We start from the raw sequence: 11154 nt of genomic DNA, 5'->3' as shown, positions 1-11154 counted from the left end.
GTCAAAAAATCTGTCACATTGACTCCTTCCTGTCTGGCTCTAGGGAAGCAAATGAAAATATAACAATGTCTCCAGTTCCCTATAGAATCGTTCTGGATAAAGACAGTATATTCAAAATGCATCCCAGGCAGATGAGGACAGCCAACTTTCAAGGGGGCAGATGAAATGTGTAATGGAGAGACTGGCCAGTGAGTGTCCAGGCCATGGTGCATGTACAGTATGTCTGCCTTCTGGTAATCAAAGTGGAGGACTGGCGAACCTGCTTCGAAGTGTGTGATGAAGCTCTGCCAGCCCTTGTCCAGCTACCCAATGACTGGTCTTGTTGAATACTGGCAGGTGGCTGCTTATGTTGATTGTGTGAAGTCTTTCCTGGTCCTGCACGAATTAGTATTGTTTCATCAGAGTGTATTCCCCTCCTTCTTGAGGATCCAGGTTGTACATATATAAGTATCCATCAAAAGTTCCTGCTACTACTCAAGGAATCTTCTGAATCGTGTCAAGTGAACAGATAGTTTTATGAACACAGAATGGTAGTCAGAGAGTAGTAAATGCTCTACCCTGGTTAAATGTTTCTGTTACTTGAGAGAGCAAATAACTGGTGGAAGCCAGAAGCACTTTCCCAAGGTAACCAGTCCAGGCAGTGAGTCTCAAGTTTGAAGATGGGCACTGTTGCAAGGTTACTGGATGCAGAGAAGAACATTCCATCCATTCCAAAGACCAAAGAGCAGATGCTTATGTGCTTCTTTACTTTTCTCCAGAATTCAAAGATTTTCTGTCCTTCTGGGTTGGAAATACCCTCAAGACAGTTCCCTTCTCTGAAGCAATGGCAAGTGTGGTACCTCTTACATCAAAATCCAAGGCTGCTAGGGCACTCTCATGAGCTGGTATCACATTAGCAGCCCCCAAATTCATGGTGTCAAAGATGTCCAGATGGCAATTGTCATTGTTTATTGACAATGTGCACAAACCTATAAGGGTAGGGGGAGTTTTCCTGATTGCATGAAGTAGTACCTTTGTATCACAAATATTGTGTATATGTAGACATTCTTCTAGGCATACTAACAGCCTCTTCCTCTTCAATATAACTGCAAACATGTTAAAATAGCTGTATGCCATACAGCTATAACTGTATATTTCAGCCCCCTCCTTAAAGTGGTGGACTTTTAGCCTTATAGAGTTCTGAGGCTAACAATGGCTGCCACGCTACTTGAAAACAGTCTCTCTACAATACGCACATCTTCTGTGTCGGTACATTTATAAATCTGTCCCAACTTATCCACAGAGGAAAGGGAGAAGAATCTGTAAGCAGATATATTCCCAATGACTAAGGACCTGTTGTCCTGTTCAAAGTCGGCCAAGGGTAGCTGGTTGGAGCCAGCTCCACTTTGGCTGGCCCAGTTCAGAGGGAGCCGGAGCTCAGAGTCTCTAGCACTGGGGTAGGAGAGACAAGGTCAACTCTAGACCCTGTCCTTCACCCCTGTCATCTCTGTCGTGGTTGTTGGTGCTGCTCCTGCGGCTGTTTTCAGCACTGCTCACTGCTCCAGTTTCTGCTCTGGACCCCCTTTGAGGTTGTACTCAATCCTGCCATGCATGGACACTATGGACTTCAAGAGGTATTTGGACCAGGATCTGCTTCATGAGCCTCAGCCCTCTAAAACCCAGGAAGGCTTACCCTCATTGTGAGACTGATGGGCAGAGAACAGGGTCATTAAAAGGTTCGATTCATGCCCTCAACCATTATCTGGGGATTTCAGATCACTGCAATCTCTCCTCAGTCCTCAGTCAGATCTTGACCTTAAGAGATGCTCTTTCTCTGAGTCTGGGGTCATTTCCCACTTCAATAGGAAGCTCTCCTTCCTACTGAAATCTGACCTTCAGACTCAAATCCCAACCACACAGTCGCTGTCCTTGGTGCTGAAATCAGGCCTGCTATTATTATCCCCATTTCACAGCTGAGAAAACTGAGGCACATAGCGATTAAGTGACTTGCCCAGGGTCACATAGCTAGGAACTGTCTGAGTCAGAATTTAAACTCAGATCTTTCTGACTCCAGGTAGGTACCAGTCCTCTTTGGTGATGTAGTAATACCCCAACCAGATAAGAACACTCCTTAATGGGTGCTGCCTTCATCCTTCACCTATCTCCCTTGGCATTGGCCCAGTCCTTTGCTTTATTTGCTATTCTAGCCCTTACTTTTGCTTTGCCTACCAGCTCCGTATTGCCAGCAATCTCTGACTGGCTAGGTCTGTGCTCACGTGAGCATGCTTCCTACCTAAGCCTGTTTGCATAGCAACCCAGCTCAACCATAAGTGGCCTAACAGCGTCTTTCATTTGAATCATTCAATAAACAACATTCATTTACTCACTCATTCAACATTCAGCATCAACTATGTGCCATGGGCAGCAGAAGAAAAACAAAACTAAGATGGTAGAGCCCTGCCCTCAAGGAGTTTAAAACTGAGTAGAAGGAAATAAGGCAAATTCAGAAAGAAATCTAATACAAATGATAATATGACAGGTGCATAAAAGAAGTATGGAGTCATATGGGGCCCAACTGGCCTGGGTGAATGTGATATTTTAGTCAGACTGAGGACTCTCATTTCTATTCAAAAGCACAAGTGAATATTTCAGGTTATTATGGGAGCTTAAATACTGTCAATGGCAAGAGATAGATGAGGTAGGAGACATTGGGGATATTGATATGCAAATGTGCCTATCAACTGCCCCAGTTTGCTTCAGACTGAGAAATAATGAAAGCATTATGTACTTGTGAATCAAGGTGGTCCTGTGTCTTATTTCCCTTTAAAAATGTAGAGTTATGCCCGAAATCAAGGAGAATCTCTCATTTCTGTAAACAGTGGTTACAAAAGCTGTCTGAGCCTGCCTTGTGGACAATAATTATATGTAGCAAAGCATGAGAGAAAGGATGTATAAGAAGAAGAGCTAACATTTATCTAGCACTTGCGGTGTGCCAAGAACTGTGCAAAGCACTTTACGATTGTCTCATTTTATCCTCCTGACAATCCTGGGAGGAAAGTGCTATTATTATCCCCATTTCACAGCTGAGAAAACTGAGGCAGATAGAGGTTAAGTGACTTGCCCAGGGTCACATAGCTAGGAACTGTCTGAGTCAGAATTTAAACTCAGATCTTTCTGACTCCAGGTCTAGTCTTTATCCCCTGCACCACTCAGCTTCATGGGTATCTTTGAAAGGCGATTCTCTGGCATTTGTTGTCATGTATTTGATAGATTTTTGATGCTTTTACATCTTCTGTGCAGAATCCTCTTCTCCCTCTTCTCTCCTTGTTTCTCTTCTTTCCCTCATCTCTCCTCTACCTTGTCATCTTATCTCATCGTTCCTGTCTCTCTGTTACTTTCTGTCTGTCTCTCAGTCTTTCTGTCTCCTGTCTTCCCTCTCTCTCCCTCTCTTTTCTCTTCTCTCCTTCTCCTCTCTCCCTCCTTCTTTCTCCCCTCTTCCCTTCTCTTTACCCTCTTTCAGCCTGCCTGACCCCCCTATGTCCATAGGAACAGGAGATTTGAACTAATAATATATCAGTCACAGCCCTTTAACTCAGAAACTGTAACTTGATGCAATGGGACACAGGCTTTGAAACAGTGAGAGCATATGTTGGGCACCCCTGTAGAGAATACATACGAAGGACACAAGTCCCAGTGGGGAAGAAGGGGTGGGTCCCATCATCAAAGTCACCTGGCTTCTCAGGAGACTTGGTTCAGATGTTAGCCTTTTAAAGAAGGGTGAAGAAGCTGAGGGGAGAGACCTCCCAGGCAAGACTTAGGGGATAAAGGATACAAGGGAGTAAGTGTCCCCATCTCCCAGCTTAGGTAATTTATTGTGCTTTGAGGTTGTTTTTCTGTTTTGCTTGATTATCAAATAAAGTTCCATTTAAAAAAAAACAATCTTGCCTTAGCTACATCAAGGTCAGGTGAAGCTCACTCATTCATTCATTCATTAATTCGGCAAACATTGGTAAGACAACTTCTTCATGTGGAACAGTCTATTACATATTCATTATAAGATTCCCTGCCCTCCTGTAGCTAGCAATCTAGTGAGAGGCAAAGAAAGCAGGTGACTCAAATACAGATAATTATAAGACCTCCTTACCTGCTAAAAGCATGACTCTCTTTCCATGGATGTCATTAACTGGTCATTTGTTTGATTGATGTGGAATGCAACCCCATGCCTTCCCACCCTGTGTGACCCTCATTCACATTCCCTCAAAAATTCATCCTAATAGGAGGGGAGGGGTGGGGCTGTCCACCCAATGTACTGGGAACCTTATGATGATGGAGGCATGTATGATGTCCACACATCATACTGACCAGGAGGAGCAGGAAAACCATCCTGAACAATGTGTCATTTGAGTAGGGCAATCCAGGAAAGGGGAGGAATTTGCAATGGGGAGAAATACTTTCAGATGCTGGACCAGCGATCGGATCTTGGTCTTGTAGCAAGGCAAAATCTCAGTACAGGGAGAGTTTGAGGGCAGCTAAGTGACTCAGCCAATAGAGTGCTGGACTTGGAGTCAGGAACATCTGACTTCAAATCCAGCCACAGACACTTACTAGCTATGTGATCCTGAACAAATCACTTAACTTCTGTCTGTCTCAGTTTCCTTATCTGTAAAATGAGGGTGATAATTGTTGTAAAGTGCTTTACATAGAAATGCCAGCTACTATTATGATGGTGGGGAGAGGGGTGGAGCAGTTAGAACTTTTGGTCCTTTTTCACCTGGGGCTTCTCCTTACGTATGTGTCTATGGACAGGAGAAAACTTATGAAAATCATAAATATCTTTCTCTCTAATTGATAGCCCAAAAGAACCCAATGGGAAGATAAAATTCTCATTGTATTATTTCTCTAAAGGAGAAGTGAGGTGCTACTTAAGTTGAATTGTGATTCTTCAGGCTAATTGAAAGAACATTTGTTGAGCCCACTTTGTGAAAGACACTGAGCTGTTGACCAAGATTCCCAGGCATCTGGGGATTTTCTCAATAATGAGATGCCAATTAGACATATTGCATTCTGAATGCAGCAGGAACCTCTAGAGCATCTCTCACTTCTGTCCCCTTCCCTTCCCTTCTGCAACCACCTACCTCATGTAGACCCTCATGCCTCTTGCCTAAACCCCTGGAGCAGCCTCCCAGCCCATCTCCCTGCCTCCAGATTCACCCCTTCTCCAATCTATCCTCCATTCAGCTGCCACCACAATCATCTTCCTAATACACAATTCCGACCATAGCACTGCCCAACTCAAAATCCTTTGGTGGATCTTCATTCCCCTTAGGATGAAATACAACTCCTTGACCCAGTCCCCAATCTGGTTCCTGCCTAACTTTTCTAGCCTTATTGAATTCTACTCCATGCAATTTGGATGGCTAGCAAACTGGACTGTCAAACTGGACTGTCTCCCACCTCTGTTCCTTAGCATAAACCATCTCCACCCACCACCACCCAGGACCAGAGTCATCCCTCACAACAACCATTCAGAACCTTTGCCTTCAAGGCTAAATTCAGGTGTCACCTCCTCCATGATACCTTCCCTGACAACCCCTCCCCCCAGAGTATCACTGTCTCCTTCCTCCATTTTCTGTTTATTGTACTGTTGCATGCTTTGGCCAGTAGAAGGGAAGCTCCTTAAGGACAGGAATGGATTTGTCTTAGTATCCCCAGGGCTTGGCACAGTGCCATACACATGATAGGCACTGAGAAGGAGATCTGGGAGTTTATTGAGTTGCCCTTGGGCTAAACAGACTTCCTACCCCAAATCAAAATGGCTCAGTGCTTATCCATTCTACAACCAGCTGTGTGTGTATTGAGTGTAGCTCATGGACACTGCCCTGGGTGAGGCACAGACACCAAAGATAAGGGACTGTGCTCCAGAGTTGGAGGCTCAGTGGTTAAAAATACCAAGCCATCTAGCCCCAACACCATTTTAAACAGGAGGAAACTAAAGAAGTCCAATGAGAGAACAGAAAGAGCAGAAAATTCTGGGTACTTCATTTGTGGTTAAAATATAAAATAAAGTGGGATTATTCTAGGTGGTTTGTCCCAAAAGACTCATTAAGTGTTTCTGAGCATGCAAATGAAGTGGGGGGGACCACAAAGGTCTCTTTCTTACCACATGGAGAATAGCAGTGCTTCAGAGCAAGGAGAGAACTTAGAAATCACGCTTTCCAAAGCCCTCACTTTCTAGAGGAAAAAATTGGGAAGTGACCAGCCCAAGTCAATGCAATTAGTTAGTGGCAAAGCTCAGCCTGGATTGCTGATCTCCTCATTTCTAGGTCAGGGCTCCTCCCAGTATAACACACTGGCCCATGTTTCATTCCTGCTGGTAAGTAGCTCTGTAACAGGCTGACTCTCCCCCAGTTAAATGAGGGAGTTGTATTTAAACTCATACATGCAATGCTCCACTGTGGAAAACAGCCACTTTGTCCTGGGAATCACTTGGCTTGGAGCATAAAGGGGATTGGCAATGATTTGCCATAGTGGCTGGGGAGGAAAGTGCTGCAGCCAAGCTCCCAAGAGGAAAGGGTTCATCAGTATCAGGAACCCAAACTAATGGCCATTTTCTGCCCACACCTGATGCTGTGGCCATTTTCCTGGATGGCCTCTCACTCAAACCACAGATGCAAATGTGAAGAATAAATGCATATTTGGGACCACTATCTGCATGGCTAAAGGTCTAGATCAGTTTCAGGATCATTTGGTCCCAAACTTACCTGCCCTCTCTCTTCCCCTCCATCACTGTGGTTGTGTGTGTGTTTCCACTTGGTGAATCTGAGAATGTCAGAGTAGGAAGAGATGTGTCTAACCAATGGGACTGTCTAAAACAACAATGATTTCTTTGTGTCCCCAGTGCTTTTTACAGTGCCTGGCACTTGATAGGCACTTGTTGACTTGACTTGACTTGACTTGAACTGGGGCACAAGGCAGAATTCTGTTTGAAACCTAGAAGAGTGCTGAGTCCCGTGGCCTAGACATACAAACATACAAACAAAAACAGGAGTAAGTAATGTAGAATGGGAAAGTATATCTTTAATCCCCATGTCAATGAATCAATCAATCACTTAACACACTACGTACAAGGAAACCTATATTTAGTACCTACTCTAGGCCATGCACTCACTGGACAAGGTGGTGGGGATATAAAGACAAAGGCTGGCCTCACAGCAGCTCTAGTTTCTGCAACCCATTGAGGTTCACAAAGCATTTCACTCCCCACAATCCTAGGAGGGAGATTTACAAAAATTATCACCGCCATCCTATGAACAAGGAAACTGAGGCACATAAAGATTAAATTCCTTGTGTATGGTGGCGTGGCTAATAAGTGCTGCAGATGCAACTTGGATCCACATCCCCTGAGTTTCAGACCAATGAGATTTCTCCAACATCACGCTGTCTCTTCAGGGAAACAGAAAAAGCCCAAGATAACATATGGGGTTACCAATCCAAGCCTTTGTGAGCTCTTCACCATTAACATGCTTGCTAACTTGCCAATTATCCAAGGAGGTTCCCTAGATCTGGACACAGTGAAAGATCATTTGGGATTAGTTAATGCAAAAGAATCCAAGGGGATGAAGTTTCATGTTTGTTTAATTGCAGATGTCATCTGCCCTACCCAGACCCCATCTGGAGCATCCTATTTGGTGTTAGATGTGAGGAAGGACATTGGTGCTGAAGAATATCTGGAAGAAGACAATGAGGACGGGGAAAAGCCTGTAGCCCGGATCATATAAGGGCTGGCTAAAAGAACTGAGGACAGTTGGCCTGAGGAAGAGAAGGGATAGGATGGCTAGCTTCAATTATTTGAAGGGCTGGCACATGCAAGAAGGATTGGACTTGTTCTCTTTGACCCCAGAGGGAAGAACCAAAAATAATGGGGGGAGGGGAGGGATGGGGGGAGTTGAAGGGGCAAATTCCCACTTGATGTCCAATTCAAGTCAACAAGTATTTATTAAGCACGTACTATGTGTCAAGCACGGTGCTAAGTGCTGGCGATACAGAAAAAAAGGAAAAAGGTGGTTACCACCCTCAGGGAGCTCCCAGTCAAATGGAGGACAACATACAAGCAACCATGCACAAATATGATCTATGCAGGGTAAACTGGAAGCAATCAACAGAGAACTGAACTCATGTTGGAGGAGATTGGAAAAACCTTGCAGAAGGTGAGATTTTAACTGAAACTTAAAGAAAGGCCCAGAACCCAGTATCAATGAATGAAAACGCAAGGATTTAGAGGATGGAGTGACTTGTGCAGTGACCAGCGAGGCAGAAAAGCTGCCTGGTAATGAAAGTTGTCGGGAAGTAAAATGATCTGCCCTGGGGAGCCATGGGCCCTCCCTCCTGGGGGAGGGGCAGCAAGCAGAGGCTGGCCCCGTTAGGATCACTGTTGTCGAGGATACACCAGGCCTGGGTTAAATGGCTGTTGAGGCCCCTTCTGACTCTAAAACCCCACCATTCTTCTAATTACCGCAGCCCTGGAGAGGCAGCTCTTTGCTCTAATTCCACTTACACAGGCTCCAAGGCTTTGGGAGCAGTGGGTCTCCTTGGGTCTTCTGAAATGCCATGGTATTGATTTTGTTTTCAGTGGGGAAGGTGTGGGTGGGGAGACAGACACCAGATCGATGATTTCAGGTTGTATCCACTATTGTTTGAAACTAGCCAGTCATTCCCTAGAACTTAGGAAAAGCCTCATTGGACATTCTATGGTGAAGAGAAGGTGACAGTGCGAGAAAATCCCCGTCTTCAGCTGCTTGAATAACTTCAAATTTGCCCTGCTTAGCCCAGAGGGAAGAGCTAGGAGTGGAGAAGAATGAATTTACAAAGAAGCAAATCTCAGCTCAACGGCAGGAGAAGAGGTGCGAAAGATGAGAGCTGTCCATCAACCAGAATTCCCCGGGCGGCAGGAGTTTCCCATCCCTGGGAGTGTGCAAGGGGAGTCCAGATGGCCAGCTGTCAAGAAGGTGGGAGAGAGCATTATGGATGAATAAAAGGAAGGTCTGGATCACCCCAAATCGACCTTCTCAATCTCTGGTTCCGTAGTTTCGAATCTCCTCTATTTATTAGAAGGGGATCAGTTTCATTGTGGAGTCCGCTTCTCCTAGGAGAAGAAATTGTCCTCGGAGCTTTCCATGTCTATTTCAGGACTGTGCATCAATCTGGTCAGGGTCACGTTCACACATCCATCTCCTGAGATATATGGGATCTGACACCAGCAGAACCCGTGACAACAGAAAGACTCATCCCAACAATGGGGTGGTTCTATCAGTGTGGCACTGGGAGGAGGCTTCTGTCCTCAAGACACCCAGAAGATGGGGTCACATCTCTCTCTCTTTCTCTGTCTCTCTGTCTCTGTCTCTGTCTCTCTCTTTCTCTCACTCTCTCTCTCTCTCAACTAAACTCCCCAGCTGCACGACCCAGCAGGGTGGATTCTCTCTCACTCCTAAAGATAGAATTTGGTTAATGTATAATGTGACTCAATAACTCTAAGATCTGCTGTGGCCAAGAGATTCCTGGTTCTGCAGCCAGCTTGGTGCTAAGGGCATCTGCCCAATGCTCTAACCCTGGAATGGTGAATGCAAAGTTTATTGTCACCAGCTCCAAATTCTAAGACTTTTGGCCTTGGCAGGACCTTCTAAGATTTTGCCAAAGCTACAAGTTCTGTAGAGTTCTATATTGTATCTTTTAAATTCTGATTTTGTGCAGCAACTGTACTTTAAACGATAATGTAAGGGTGTTTTCCTTTTGGGTCAAGAAAAGTCGGAAGGGAGATAAGAATCTTAATGGGAAATGGGGCATGAGCTATATTTGGAGATGTTCCCAGAGCTTAACTCAGGGTGGGGGCAAATGAGCCAATTTGTGATAAATTTATGAAATACTTCATGGGAATGATTTTATATTTTAAACCATAGACTGAGTAGAGAAGAAGCTGGATCATAGCCATGTCGGGTGGCAGTGGGGGGAAGAGTGTTCAGAAGAGCACCGTCCTTCAGTGGCCTTCTTGTGCTTCATTCTTCTGTGCCCATGTAGGGGTCAGGAACCTCTGAATCTGGGAAAACCTTCTGTGCTCCTGGGCTATCTGCCCAAGCAGAATCACCCCCTTCCAATGGGAAGTACCCACCCTCCACACGTACACAAGCAGCACAGACATATTTGATATCGATCAATCAGTTGGCAATGATTAAGCACCTACTATGTGCCAGGTACTGTGCTAGGTTCTAAGGATAAAGACAAAAAGAAAACTTTTTCTTATCCTCAAGAAGCTTAATGTCTGGACAGGAGGGGAAACAACCTCTCTGTGTGTATACATATATGTATATTTATATACGTATATGCATATATGTGTGTATTTGTAAAAAAAAAAAAAAGATTTAAAATAGGTACAAAGTAATTTGGGAAGGAGTGCACAGAGTTCCCGGCCTGGAGTCAGGAAGACTTGAGTTCATATATGGCCCCAGATACTTACTAGCTGTGTGACCCTGGGCAAGTCACTTAACCCTATTTGCTTCAGTTTCTTCCTCTATAAAATGAGCTGGAGAAGGAAATGGCAAACCACTCCAGTGTGTTTGCCAAGAAAACCCCAAATAGGGTCACAAAGAGTCAGACATGACTGAACAACAATTTGGGAAGGAGATTCTAGCAGCTGGAAAGATTTCATGTAGAAGGCAGCCCTTGACCTGAACCTTGAGGGAAATGAAGGATTCTAAAAGGTGGATAGAGGTGAGGAAGGGGATAATCCCAAGCATAGGAAGAAAGCCAGTGCAAAGGATGGAGATGGGAGCTAGAGATGTGTGTGACTCATGGTAAGAAGGTCAGGTTGGCTGGACTGTTGAGTGTGTGAAAGGGAGTGACGATAAGGCTGGAAAAGGAGGTTGGGGCCAGGTTGTAAAATTATTTAAACACCAAATAGAAGAGTTTGTGTTTGATCTTGGAGGTGATAGCGAGCCAATGGAGGTCACTGGTGGAGGGGATCAGGATGGAAGAAGGTCAACAACATGATTACATTGATGCTTTAGGAAGATCAATGAGACAGTAGCCTGGAGGATGAACTGGAGTGAATAGAGACTTGAGACAGAGAATCTAATTTATTTTTAGCAGGCATAGTTCAATTTATTTGTTTATAAAAAACATCAT

General features: G+C 44.7%; 1 pseudogene; it reads right to left on the bottom strand.

Moving 5' to 3' along the window:
* Positions 1-384: 384 nt before the first annotated feature.
* LOC114054167 lies at positions 385-1592 on the bottom strand (annotated as a pseudogene).
* Between the last annotated feature and the right edge of the window lie 9562 nt (positions 1593-11154).

This window comes from Vombatus ursinus, unplaced genomic scaffold, assembly GCF_900497805.2.
Source record: "Vombatus ursinus unplaced genomic scaffold, bare-nosed wombat genome assembly UNPS02004260.1, whole genome shotgun sequence".
In the NCBI taxonomy this organism is placed as follows: domain Eukaryota; kingdom Metazoa; phylum Chordata; class Mammalia; order Diprotodontia; family Vombatidae; genus Vombatus; species Vombatus ursinus.
This window is presented reverse-complemented; position numbering and strand designations above follow the sequence as displayed.